We start from the raw sequence: 15,136 nt of genomic DNA, 5'->3' as shown, positions 1-15,136 counted from the left end.
TCAAGTAAGTACTTAAATCTATGTGTTCGGTTGATAGGTTTCTATTAAGTTTTTCAAAATCTAAATTATAAAAGAACTAGTGGCTTCCAACAAAGTACTAATTTTTCAGTAATGCTATGTCCAAATTCCAAAATTTTAAAATAATAGTTAATGACTGGGAAGACAATAAATTAAGGGCAAGGATCACTTATAAAAATTTGCAGGAGTTTTTAACTGATGGATATTTTTTTCAATACTATATGGCATTATCAAAAAGGGTATGATAAAAAAATTCAGGATTTCAAGGAAGGCTGTCCTCTTGTGGACACACCAAGCTACAGAACCAACCGAAGAACGCAAGAAAAGTGAAAAGAAACATACGTGAATAACAATCGGCCAATAAGAAAAAATAAGGCTGATCAAGGATAAAATTGGAATCAGAAAAGAGATTGCCACGAAAATCATCTGAATATGGCAAATTCGAGTTTCTCATCGTTGACCAACATTGCACTGTTAATGGTGAGCACTACCGAAACAAATATGGGAAATGAGCCAAAAAAAACATGTCTCATTTTTATGCAAGGTTAGGACTTGCTATCATACCGCGAAAGCCTGATAGTGGAAGCGAAACAATACTTTTCAACGATTTGAATAGGTTGGCCAGACAACTCATTTGACCTTAATGTCATCGAAAATGTTTGAGTACTATTGAAGGAGGTGGTGTGTTTGGAACCTATAGCAGCCAATCGTCCACCAACTTAGCAACGATCATATTTTCAAAAACTGTGATATGTTGCTTTTTAACGTTTTGTGTAAAATAGAACCTTATTCAAATCAGTTCAATGTCTATCGATCTGTCCATCTGTCCGTCGCAGGCACTTTTCTCAGAAATGGCTGTACCCATTGACACGGAATTTGATGAGAAAGTGGAAACTGTGATCGCCGAGTTAGTAAAAGCGTTCTACGTACCGAGTTTAACGGAGGGGACGAATATAGTCATGTGGGGTATCAAATGAAAGGTCTCGATTACTTTCCAAAGCCAGTATTAGTTTTGACATAAATTATAAAGGAGCGGAGTACGAGAGCTGTAAATTGAGCATTTATTTAAAGGCACCATTTTCAGAAACGAAAATTCTGAAAAAAATCAAGTTGCCACTATACAGTACCTAGGGCTCAAAATATTTTCTATGCCGATATCTGCTCAAATAAAGTTAAGAATAGTATGTTACTATATTTTTTGAAAATTGAGTGGAAACCCCCTTAAGTTCATCATAGGATCATAAAGTTCAACAGTAACATAGGCTATAACATAAGCATAATTACTATTAAGTTATAATAGGTCAAGATTGTCGCTCTGATGCAGATTTGAGTATAGGGACTAAAAAGGAAATAAAAGAAACCAGTACAAGTGGCCAGAATCGAGTAAATGCAGAATAATTTGGTCATCGTAGAATGACGTTCGCATTAAATATGAGACTTGAATACCTAAAAAGTATTTGACAGAATTAGAATGAAACAACAGTCAACTATAGCAAATTTTGCTGCGCTATGAGAATACGAAATACCCATTGCATTGCATAACACCGATTTGAGGAATTTAATTCTAATTTCTATGTTTCAATGTATTCACATTTAACAATCAAGAACTTTTAGAAGAAAGAACTGACCATTCCGATCAAAGTACGGTATATTTTTATAGCATGTTGAGATTTTTATAGCCACATCGTTTGATATGATTCCCAGTTAAATAGGGTTTGCAATCTATGAATGGAGAGTCAAGGACATTATCCACTGATGCTTTCGTTTTTACTTTTTTCATCAGGGTTAGTTATATTCATTCCCCAGGCATAAGTATCTAACATTCCATAATTGAAACCTAGCATAACTGCACGCCCCGGTCATTCGTCTAAAGGTACATCTTATGTGATATTTCAACTTCGTACTCAATTCGAGAATATGCTTTTTTTAGCACCAATTACGTAAAGGTATTTGTTGAAAGTCCACCTGATGACGAATAAAGTCAAACGCAGTACACTTTTTAAACGAATCAGATATTGTGACATAATCAAATGAAATTTTCGTCGCCAAGCTTAGATTATAAACTTTATTTCTGTTGATAATAACAACGATAACGTTTACTTGCAATGCATGGTGTTGAGAATTTGTAATCTAGCTTACGATGATCTTTGAAAATATTATTAGACCTTATATGTATGTAGAACGAGTGGGGTGAAATTTATAATATTGGCCCTGAATCTGTTATTTTGTTTCTAATGTCCAAATGTCACAAGAATTGAAAAAAAATATTGTTTGTGTCATTGTTGTTGTCGTTCCCGAAACTTATATTCCCACTTTTCCTACCTTGAATCTCTTCATAAGGAAAATTCGACAACCTATGACTCTTTTACTTAGAGTGTTTGTTCTTAATAACTTGAACTATAATAGATTAACATCAAACTTAAGTAGTGATTCGGTCGGGTTTTGCTAGAAAAGGCAAAGGAAGAAAAAGAATAAGATACTTGCGATAAATATGTTTCAATTTATTTATTGTCGATGGGACCATGTTGTGTTCATATATTCATATGTCCTCTACAAACAAAAAAACAATTCGCAGTTTTTAATAAAGGGGAAATTTCAATAGCTCTAAATCGTAGGTTTGGTATCTGGAGAAAGTCAATGAATAGTGAATATACGCAATGGGGATAAGTTGATTTAAAAGAATTTATTAGAGGATGTGTGAAAGTGAAAGGGTTACACTTCTCTGGACGCCAACAAAAGATAATCTTCGGAAAACTTTGCTTTATGGATCAGTGCAGTGGCGATATTGTCACAATAGCTAATGAATGTAATGAACTGTGCCATGTTATTTATATAGCATGCTAGTCCTAAGCCCAGATAAATCAGGAGGGTTTGAGACAGCATACTTCGTGCTATCTTCAGTGAAACGAAAAGAAAATGCTGAGATCAGAGAAAGAAAGAAATAAAGTATAGTTGGAGTTACTGTACTATGCTAAATCCAATCTGATCTCTCTTGGTGACAGGTCTCGCGATAGGCCGACCAAAAAAAAAATGCATTAAATGCCGTTAAAAACAAAAATGATTGTGTTATATAATCATATATATAATCAAAGCCTTGGAGAAATGCTAGAGCGTTCAGCTCAGTTGAGGCAGGGTGGGCCGCAATCCTGTCGGGAAATGGATAAGGGTTCTTGATGCACGGACGGCATCAAGACGTAAGGGAATTAATCCGAGTAAAACAAATATATGCCGGCACCCTCCCTGGAAGGACAGAGGAAGAAAGATGCCTTTTGGTATCTTCTCGATACATATAAAGAACTGTATCGTGCCTGCTGATGACTATATCGTTATTACGGGCGACCTTGATGGTCATGTGAGTGAAAAGGCAGACGGCATGGGGGAAAAAGTTATGGAGCAACCAATGAGTTTGTACTTGCGACCTTGTACTTGTAAATACAACAAATGATGTATCATCGTCCTACACTTTATAGTAGTATAATAGCCATTCGCTATGAGACCATCGTACCTCAACATCGGTCGTTGATCGCCTTCTTGCGAATCATGCCACTGATAAAACTACGTGAGGAATGCACTGGCGCCGCACATTGAATGGTGACGATTTCGTAAGAAAAAAGAAGAAATGATTTCAACTATACAATTACCAACCATTGCGAATGTGGAAGAGTCCTGAAACCAAGTTAAAAACACGATCCACAAAGTGGCCTATGCAACCTTCGGGGTCACCAAGCCAGGTAAGCGGTTCGCTAGACGAGATACTTGGCTTTGGAATGACGATGTCCAAATGAGGGTCTGTGGAAAGAAACGTCTCTACCAGAAGTTTCACCACGATAAAACACTGGCAAATTTCCAAAAATGCCAAGCGGGAAAGCAAAGAAAGAGATCGCTGTTACCCGAGTAATTCATTATAAAGATCTTTACGATAAACTGGATTCTCGGGACGGCGAAAGAAATTTGTATCGACTTATCAAAAGTCTACATCAACGAACACAGGATTAGTACTTTTTATCAATCAACGAGTCGCATATATGGCGAGAATATTTCGAGCAGATTTCAACGGAAGGATTTGTTCATCATCCACTTCTACAAGCGCTGGCGACATTTGGAGCAATTTCACCTGTTACGGCCACTGAAGTCGAGGAAGCAATAAAACCAATGAAATCGGGGAAAGCCACAGAACTTGACGATATCGCATCTGAACTCTGGAAAATGAAGAGCTGAGTGCAGCAGAGTGTCCAAATTACCGTCCGATCCACCATGAAGATTTTTGAACACATTCTTGATAAAAGTCTTCGCGAAATCGTTCAAATAACCGTGAATCAAACGGGCTTTGTCAAGAACTATGGAACTACTGATGCAATACATGCTGCGTGGTTTTCCATGGAGAAAACACCGTTGGAAGCATTGTCTTTTTATATTGCATTTTTGGTTCTAAAAGGCGTTTGACCGTGTGCACCGTGAATTCTGGTATAATCTGCGGCAACACCTGGTGCGAGAATAATTCGTGCATTTTGTTAAATTGCTCTACCACAATCCGAAAAGTAAAATTCGAAGTGGGGCGGGTGCATCAAAACTGTTTCATGTTTCTGTCGGTGCACTCATTAAGGAAGTGCCCTCTCACCACTCCTCTTTGTTCTTCTAATGGACACTGTCACACGGGACATCCAGTGCCCTATACACTGCTTTACCGAGATGATGTTTTCCTCTCGTCTCATAGCAAAGCTGATCTCGAGTAACTTCTTCAGCAATGGAATCATCGCCTCATGCAATACGGCCTCGGATTAAATTTAAATAAAATAGAATTTTTGGCGGCCGAACATAATGAAACAGGCGCTATCACTATCAGTGGCAGTTACCTGCCCAGAATTGACCAATGGTGGCTTGATACGCTGATGGCATCGCGACTAGGTCCAGATCGGACCTTTGACGAAACCGGCCGCTACAAGCGGAGCTCGTTTCTGAAAAGAATAAAAGCTAAAGAAGAAGATAATAAATGGAAAGGCCAAATGAGGAAGGAATATCAAAATCCTAACCAATATGCAGAACGACTGAAACAAACCAACACGTTTTTCCATAGTATTGTAACGTTTTATGAAAAACTGGAAAATTGTAGCGGTATCAGCTCAAAAATTCATTACGGTGGAATCCCAACAATACGTACGTTGGTTATTCATATTTCCGGCTAATTCGTACAAATTTACCGGTCCACAGAGTTTCTTTTCTTGACTTTGCACTCCTAATAATTCGTACCTAAATCGTCACTTCCTTGACCATACGAATTATCGGTATTCTACTATAGTGGGAAATACTACCAACAAATGATGATATAAATCGTTTAAACACGACAATCATTTTCATATGCAAATCAGTAGAAATTTTTCCGTTTTCGGGAACCATCTGTTCCTTTTTCAGGGTAAGATCTTGACAAATTCAACTTCTGAAAAACATCTGAATTTGATTCTAATGAAAGCTGAAGATTTATTTGAGCTACAGAATATTTAATTTTCAACTCAACTATTAATTGTTAATAAATTCGTAACCCAGTAATTATTTCATTTTATGTACTGGGTAAAGAGCTTAATAATAATATGTCTCAAATGGAGACTACAAAACCGGTGTGAATATTAACCTCATATCATTCAAGCTTACTTTATTTAATTTTTGGACATATGTAAGTGACTATAACATTGTCTGAAATTGATTGTATATATTTGATCAGTCTTATCGACGAGCAATCGAAATTAAATACATCAGCAAACACATATTTGAACAGTTGAGAAGAAACTGGAGATTCTGTTTAATATTCTCAGAAAAATTTTCAGATAGATTTAATTGTCCAATGACTATTGTTGATGGCAGGATGGCACAGGAGTACATTGAACTTCAATTACAAGAAAATAAGTGATTATAAAATAAACGAGACTGAACACTATGACTCACGAGCGTAGGCACTTGATTATTCCAGACTTATGAACAACAGAAATGCCAGCATCAGCTCCTACTTCCATGATCTAATTCGCTTTAAGTTCATAGAGTTTTTGAAAAAGTAGAAAATACACTCCGCCATTCACGGTATATTCGTTTTAATAATGCGATCATATTACTACTATATTCAGACCATTTGAACATGGTTCTCTTTTGCTTCTATATTAGCGCGAAATCATGGAAACTCCACTTCAAATGACGTCATTTTCATTCACACGTGTAATTGCAATGCACACCTTGAAGTCCATATTTTTGCATGTTTTCAAACATCGGATGATATTCGTGCCGGTGACTAGGCACAAGCCACCATCAAATAGTGCTCTTCCTTGAAAAGAAGCGAGACTTATTGGCCAGGTAAATATGTAGTGAATACATATGGGTAGTCAGTCATATGTGATCCAGGTAAAATACCGAAACATGAAAAATACCTTTCTCACCTGCGTTTCATCGGAAAACTAAAGAGCTACAAGGGAGGGAAAGACTGAGGGAAATACTCTTTGTATAAATTCGAGTTTTCTGACAATGTTGCCAGTCAGATTGCGACAGGATGAATAATATTATCGGGTAGTAATGTGTTTTCTAGAAGTTAAATGCCCTATTATAATGTGCACAATTGAAGAGAATTACGGTCCCTACGAATGACGGACTTTTGTGGGTGCCTTCCGCTTAAGACCTTTTATTTTATTTTCCAGGTTTAGAGCCATTTGGTAAAGGCTTGGAGCATAAATCAGTTGTTATTTCGCAAGTTGAGGTGGTTATTTAAATGAAGACTGTCCATCAAACACCATCACCGTCCAGAATACAGAAGATGATCGCAATTTCTGGAAATACGTAGAGATACGATGCACAAGCGAAAGTGTTTAACTATCAATTAATGGCGTTATACGTGACAGATATCAGCTCCGCTCTTATAACACATATCCAAAAAAATAATTTCTAAATTTACTATTGGTCGTAATTTATTCAGTCTAATTGGATGAATATTACTGCTAATTGCGTACCCACTGTCAAGGTAATGAGTTATTGGAAGTTACATAAATATGGAAACATTGTATTTCGTTAACGGTCACAAATCGAATCGAATGCTAATATTAAAACTGTGTTAAATGTTCTCTAAATAAAACTCATAATTGTATCTTTCTTAAATCATCCTAGCTACAAGAATTCAACTTTTTATTTCCAATATAAAGCATCATTTCCCAGAAGGAGGAATTAGCAGTTTAGTGCAAATATTTCCAACTTAAAATTATCAAAATAAAATGAAAACTTTTTTCATTCTAAGAAGAAAGAAAGAAAGTTAAAATAACAAATAATAATACAAAAAAGAAAAAAATTAAATCAAATGCTCAAAGTTGTAATCACCGACTTCAATAGGTCACGATTTGATGATCGGCTGATGAAGCTCACCATTATATCAGCTGATCGCACTATTCACTTCTTCACCGCGTATGCACAGACAGGTCGACCTGATGCCGAGAAAGATGCCTTCTGGCAACTTCTCGATGAAAAGACTTGTCACGTGCCTACTGACGATTACATAATCATTGCCGGCGACCTTAATGGTCATGTGGGCGAAAAGGCAGACGGTAACAGGTGCCATGGGAGAAAGGGGTTCGGAGCGCGCAATGAAGGTGGCGAGCGTATAATCGATTTTGCGGACACCCATGACCTTGTACTTATGAATACATGGTTCATCAAACGATTGTCTCATCTTCCCACTTTTTATAGTGGGAACAGTAAAACGCAAATCGACTATATTCTCAGAAGACGCCAAAATTTTACCACTGTCACTGATTGCAAAGTCGTTCCCTATGAGACCATCGCCCCTCAACATCGGCCGTTGATTGCCGCCTCCGAATTAAGCCACCGATAAAACAGCGTGAGGAACGCACTGGCCCGCCGCGCATTAAATGGTAGCGATTTGGTGAGAAGAAAGAAGAAACGGTCTCACTCATATGATTACCAACCATTACGAATGTGGAAGAATCATGGAACCAAATGACATACACAAAGCGACCTCTGCAACCCTCGGGGTCACCAAGCCGGGTAAGCGGTACATCAACCGAAATACTTGGCTTTGGAATGATGATGTTGAAATGAAGGTCCGTGAAAAGAAACGCCTCTACCACAAATTTCTCGACGATAAAACGCCTGCTAATTGGCAAATTTATAAGAATGCCAACCGGGAAGCAAAGAAAGCGGTCGCTGTCACCCGAGCGAACCATTTCAAAAATCTTTACGATAAACTGGACACTCGGGATGGCGAGAAAGATCTGTATCGACTTGCTAAAAGCCGTAATGAACGCACACAGGATATCGAACACTTCTGTTGTGTTAATGACAAGAACGGTACTTTGCTTACCAACCGTCGAGCCGCAACGGATAGATGGCGGAGAATACTTCGAGCAGATTTCAACTGAAGAATTTGCTCATCCCCCACTTCCACAATCATTGCCGAAATTTGGAGTAGTTCTACCAGTCAGCGCAACTGAAGTCAAGGAGGCAATAAAACAAATGATATCGGGGAAAGCAACAGGACCTGACGACATCGCATCTGAGCTCTGGAAAGCGAAGAGCTGGGACCCAACACTGTGGCTCAGTGAATTCTTTAACCGGGTTATTCAGGAAGGAAGAACACCATCTGACTGGCAAGAAAGTACCACTGTTCCAATATGGAAAAAGAAAGGTAGCCCAGCAGAATGTTCAAATTACCGTCCGATCCGGTTACTTTCCCATACCATGAAGATTTTTGAACGCATTCTTGACAACCGTATTCGCGAAATCGTTGAAATAACCGTGAATCAAGCCGGATTTGTCAAGAATTGCGGAACTACTGACGGAATACACGCTGCGCGGTTACTCATGGAGAAACACCGTGAGAAGCATCGCCCTCTTTACATTGCCTTTCTGGATCTAGAGAAAGCGTTTGGCCGTGTACCCCACGAACTCATCTGGTATGCTTTACGACAACACTTCGTGCCAGAAGAACTCGTTCGCTGGGTTCAATTGCTCTACCATGATCCGAAAAGTAAAGTTCGAAGTATGGCGCGTGTATCAAAACCGCTTCGTGTCTCTGTTGGTGTTCATCAAGGAAGCGCCCTCTTACCACTTCTCTTTGTTCTTATTATGGACACTGTTACACGGGATATCCAACGTCCAGCGCCCTACACACTGCTTTAGGCAGATGATGTTTTCCTAGCATCTGATAGCAAAAATGATCTCGAGCAACTTCGATCGTCTCATGCAACACGGTCTCTGATTAAATTTAAACAAAACTGAATTTTTGGCGACCGATGCCCATGAAACAGGCACAATCACTGTCAGCGGCAGTGATCTGCCCAGAACTGAGCGATTTAAATACCTCGGGTCAATGTTATCAGCCAATGGAGAACTGCGTTATGAAATTGCTTCACGCATTAACGCAACCTGGATGAAGTGGCGTTCCACAACTGGTGTTCTTTGCGAGCGACGTATCAATGAACGTTTCAAATCTAAAATTTACCGCAATGTCGTCCGTCCAGTCGCTCTCTATGGTTCTGAGTGTTGGCCGACCATAAAAGACAATGAACGGCGTCTTGCGGTAATGGAGACGAAGATGCTACGTTGGACTAGTGGCATCACACGTTTCGATCACATCCGAAATGAGGATATCCGCGATCGTTATGGGGTTGCACCGATCGTGGAAAAGTTGCGAGAGAGGCGTCTTTGATGGTATGGTCACGCAATTCGTGCAAACGAGAATTCACTTGCCAAGATTGGTTTGAACACGAAGTCGATGGAAAACGACCAAAAGGCAGACCTAAACAACGGTGGCTTGATACGCTGGATGGGGATCTGAAAGCCTCGAGATTGCACCCAGATCAGGCATTCGATAGAGCCAAATGGCGAAGCCGATCACGACGAGCTGACCCCGCTTTTGAACGGGACAAAGGCTGAAGAAAAAGAAGAAGAATAGGTCACGCACTGATCTAAGGAAATCTCGCTTCATGTTCCTATCAACGCAGTTTTTAAGGCGTCGATTATATTGCGTTCATTTTTGATCATTTTGATTCTAATGTTGACCAGATAGAATAATCGATAGAATTCACGTCTGGCGAAGTTGAGAGCTAAACACCTCCTACCGTGAAATCCTGGAAAAAGTTCTTTGCATATTTTAAGTGTACATTTAATTGAAGCCTAGTCTTGTTACAAGGCAAAACTGTCGCCGCTAAAATTTGCCTGGTTTTCTGAAAAGTAGGTGCATTAATTTTTTTATTCTTATCGACGAAAATTGTTATTTTTCTTGAGGAACTGGAAAATGGCTCCCACATAAGGTTTTTGCAACATCTAACTTCTTTTCAACAACAGCTTCAACGGTGAGAATTATTTCAATTGAGAAGAATTTGTTGAATGCGCCCACTGTCGACTATGCGAATTATTCGCCGCGTTATCCTCTTTTGCGCTTTTGATTCCTTTTCGTTAATGGCATTGAAGGAGGAGGATAAATTACCAATTACTGAGCTATAACAACTGCAACGTGCATCTTACCACGATAGAAAAAGAATCTCATTCATGGCCTATGTTTTGAAATTTAATTTTCAGCAATTTTCATCCTAATTATACGAATTTTATACACAAAAATTGATACTGCCAGTCTTTTGGTATATAAAATATTAATAAATAAGTAAAATGGAAATATTTTTTTCTGAACTTCTTGACTTTTCTTACGAGGAGTTGCGACAATTCAAGGACGATCGTAGACTCCTCCTGATTAGTCGATATTCGCTTTCACAATTTCTGAACTGGGCAATTCAACAATTGCAACTAATTCATAGTTAAATTATCAATTATATTATAGTAGTTTAACTTGACGCAATGTTTACAAATAATAAAAACTTTCACGTAATTTGAAAAGTTGTAACAGAACGTTTCACCAAAAACTCTGTGCAGGTAGTCTATTAGATTACAAAATAGCAAAACCGTCTTATAGTCAGCTTTCCACCTCCGAATTGTTTCCAATTTGCGTTATTCAAGAAGACCAACGACAGGTCTGCTGGAGATGTTCAGAGTCAGAATCTTTAGCTCACTTGAATAAAAAATAAAATAAATATCTGACTTTGCTAAGCTCAAAACACGAAATTTATGTTTGAGGTCTAAGCTAGATACCATTGAAATCAGTTTAGATAGTTTTGAGTATACATTTTTTTTCAGTTTGTGGACCACCGAAAATTTTGGCGAGGTTCAGATTTTTCATTGAATATTTTCAAAAATTGGTCCATTAAACCAATTTGTGTGTGATATTAGAACATTTGCAAATTGCTTAGTATTTCACTATTTTAATCAAGAAGCTAAAAATTTGGCTTTACTTTCCGGCAGATGCAAAGCTCTAATGAAATCATGTTGCCTTTTGATGAAGTTTAAGAATATATTCAAAGTATTCCCTCCCTTGTTGTCAAAAGCGACTAATTGAAACGTCAACATCGCCTTGTATAGGGACTGCTTTCACAGCTATGGCCTTTTGGTACCAACAATATCTTAGGATTGGTTTCTGAAATATGTATGTATATGTATGTCAGCAAGTGAATCAACCACGAATGAATTAGGTCATGACAAAGTTTGCATGTGGTTACAATGGTAGCAGAGGCTCCCTGAGAATACTCAAGTAGCACTGGACTTACATTACTACCTGCTTGAAGAAGTTAGCAAATCAAACAGACAAGATTCACAAGGTGATATGTCGTTCAACGGACAGAGCGGTAGCTCCGACGACTACAAGTGAACTGTCTGAGTTCAGGTAACACATAACGGATATGATAAGATCAATTGCAAGATTGAATAGGTCTAAATCCGATGTTCGATTTAGTAATCGAACCAGATTTGGGTCATGAAATCATCATCTTGGAGGTAAGTCGTCGAAGCCGTTTAATATCTTAAGATCATAGTGGTATCATGACAAATTCGCAGGGATCCTCCCGTGTTACTTCGTAATAAAAAAGTGATGTTTTGGATATTTCGACACCGATAAGAACCAAGAATGATAGGTCCCACAACCATACGGTGGTTGCACATGGTCCCTAAATAAAATAGACAGCGGGAACCTTACAGAGATTATCGTAGACTAAATGCTCAGATTATTCCAGAGCGGCAACTACTACCTCGCATCCATGACTTTGCGCCAACGTACAAAACTGCCGAATATTTTTGAATTTAGATCTAGTTAAGACCTATCATCAGATCCCTATAGCTCCGGAAGATGTTCCAAAAATGACAATTTGCACACGGATCACACGGATTCAAAGGATTTGGACTATCTAGAGTAAATTTTTCAACGTTCCTTGATTCTAGTTTAATTTTCAACGTTGAAAAATGCAAATTCCTTTAATTATAGGGAGACATTTTTAAGCCATGCAATCACCCCTGAAAGTTTTAAACCGATAAAAAAAGGGGTAGGACAGCGACAGAATTGAGAATGCAATTTTAAATGAGTGGCCTTCAGAAGTTGTTTTTATTTTTGAAACCACTAAGCGACGGTTGGTTGAATCTACACTTCTGGTTTTTCTCCAAGGCGATACATCCTTAGCTCAACAACAGGTGAAAAATTGTTGGCAACCTGTGTTTTTATTCATAACCTCCATAACACAACTAATATAACATCTTCTCATCAACTTAGACTCTTGATTTATATCAGTCACTTTACCTCTGATATTCAACAAAATAATTTGTATTTAGTGCTGATGATATACATCTGACCACTAACAAAGCTAGATCCTTTTGCAGAGACACATGTCATTTATCCCCTCTCTTGATGCTCTGTGTCAATTATCAGTTTAGCGTGTACATTACTCTTATGTGTGCTTCGCCTTATCCTAGATGCATTTTAAATACCATACTATTTGATGATTTAATGTAATTCTATTCAGTTTATGATTGTTTGAAATAATTGCATCGTGTCTGTGTTTGCTGGATGCTTAATTCTGATTGATTTCGATGTACCGTTAAGGTCCTGAATTCATCGCAATTCAAATTGGTTATCAAAGAGTAATAGACGAGACTTTAGACTGCTTGTCGAAAAAGAGTAACAACGTTTAATTTTTTAGGCGAAAGTCTTCTTTCTCTGGCAATAAAAATTATTGGAAGAGAATGGCAAATTATCCCTTCATGAATAAAGTGTGAATAACAAATTTCTTATTTTGAGTGATGTAGCTTAGAAAAACAACGATCTAGATCGATAAAACTATTGATAAACTTTTCGATGAACGTTTGAAATTTTGACTTGAATTTGAAAACAGCAAGAATTTTGATTCCGATATTATATTTTTCTTTTTTTTTTGGGATAGAAACGGATGCTATTTAGAGGAGACACATCTTTCGACAACCCTATTAATGGAAATTACAAAACTAATAGCCTACTTATGTTCCGCTTTCAAGTGGTCATTTGGAAAATGTGAAAATCTTGAAGACAATAAAAAAAGCGGCTCCAAGTCAAATCTAAAATAAATATACATTTATTTTTTTTCCTGTGCAAAACAAAATACCCATGTAACCACTAGTAAACTGAAATGATGCCAAATACTATTCATTCATTCATAGATTGCTCAATAGAGATGAAGTGATGCTCATGTATAATAACGGCCCAAAAACTAAACGAATTGCAGTATGAGACCTTACCTCATCCACCATATTCACCTGACCCCTCGTCAACCGACTACTAAATTTTTAGGCATTTATATCACTTTTTGGCGGAAAAATAATTTAGCAATGAAGCAAGCTATCAAAATTGCCTTTGATGAATTTCTTCACACTAGAAAGTTGGACTTCTACAAAACTGGCATAATTGCTTTTGTATTTCGCTGGGAGAAGTGCATCGAATCTGTTGGTGCTTATTTTGATAAATAAAATTTACTTTCACAAAAGTTACAGTTATTTAAAATTTTACTAATTTATAATTTAAGTCGGCATTTCATCCGCAACAACATAATGTTTAATAAGAGTCCAGGGAAGCTTTTTAGCTTGACATGTATAGCAGTAGTGAGGGGTACCGAATTTTAAAGACGTTCAAATATTATTGGTATCTTATGTTTACTCAACATATTTCAATCAAATAAATAAAGTAATTCAAATGATGTGCTAAGATAGTTTACACGTATAAATAAATTTTAAAACCCCACTTATTTTCTGACTTGGTATGCTTAGTTTTATTTCAGGTACGACAGTGACTTCAACATGGTGGGACATATCTATTAGCGTTGTAATCTACATGTACTGGAGATAACCTTGACCTATGTAATGAAGAAGAAATTAAGCTATGTAATAAAATTTTGCAAGTTTGGTAAGCAGCATTAGGCGTTGAATGTTTACTACTTCAACACCTAACACTGCTGGAGACTTTGACCAACATCCTAAATGGTATTCAATCCCAAAAAAGCAAGACTGCCGGTAGCAATATTGGCATTCACATCACATGGATTCTCCAACGAAAAAAAATATAAGAAAAGGTTTGCCTGATGGAAGCAAAATAGACCAGCCAGTTAGGAGTCGAGAATAGAACTTTAAAATCAAAGCATTTTATGGAGATATTGACTGTGTTTAGGCAACTTGACTCAAAGGTACAAAGTTGTAAATACGATATGTAAATTGCCTAAAGTGTAATGGATGTAATTGCAGATAACAAAAGAAGAACTAAAAAAAGTCGGAATACCGGAAACTTGGCGGTTCGGGTATTGTGCTTATCTTATGTTATGTCTACGCACCTTTGTTTACAAAACAAAACCTTATTAAAATCGGTTCAATGTCTGTCTGTCACAGACACTAAATCTGACATGCTAAATCATCATCATCAACGACGCAACAACCGATATCCGGTCTAGGCCTGCCTTAATAAGGAACTCCAGACATCCCGGTTTTGCGCCGAGGTCCACCATTTCAATATTCCTAAAAGCTGTCTGGCGTCCTGACCTACGCCATCACTCCATCTTAGGCAGGGTCTGCCTCGTCTTCTTTTTCTACCATATATATTGTCCTTATAGACTTTCCGGGTGGGATCATCCTCATTTATACGCATTAAGTGACCCGCCCACCGTAATCTATTGAGCCGGATTTTATCCACAACCTGACGGTCATGGTATCGCTCATAGATTTCGTCATTGTATAGGCTATG

The 15,136-nt window shown here is 37.8% G+C and overlaps 1 protein-coding gene across 4 annotated transcripts in view; it reads right to left on the bottom strand.

The window, feature by feature from the left end:
- Window positions 1-15,136, bottom strand: part of LOC119649871 (serine/threonine-protein kinase unc-51) — a 94,143-nt gene that overhangs the window by 27,747 nt on the left and 51,260 nt on the right. The gene's annotated exons all lie outside the window — the stretch shown is intronic.

The sequence above is a fragment of the Hermetia illucens genome, chromosome 2 (genome assembly GCF_905115235.1).
Source record: "Hermetia illucens chromosome 2, iHerIll2.2.curated.20191125, whole genome shotgun sequence".
Classification (NCBI taxonomy): domain Eukaryota; kingdom Metazoa; phylum Arthropoda; class Insecta; order Diptera; family Stratiomyidae; genus Hermetia; species Hermetia illucens.
This window is presented reverse-complemented; position numbering and strand designations above follow the sequence as displayed.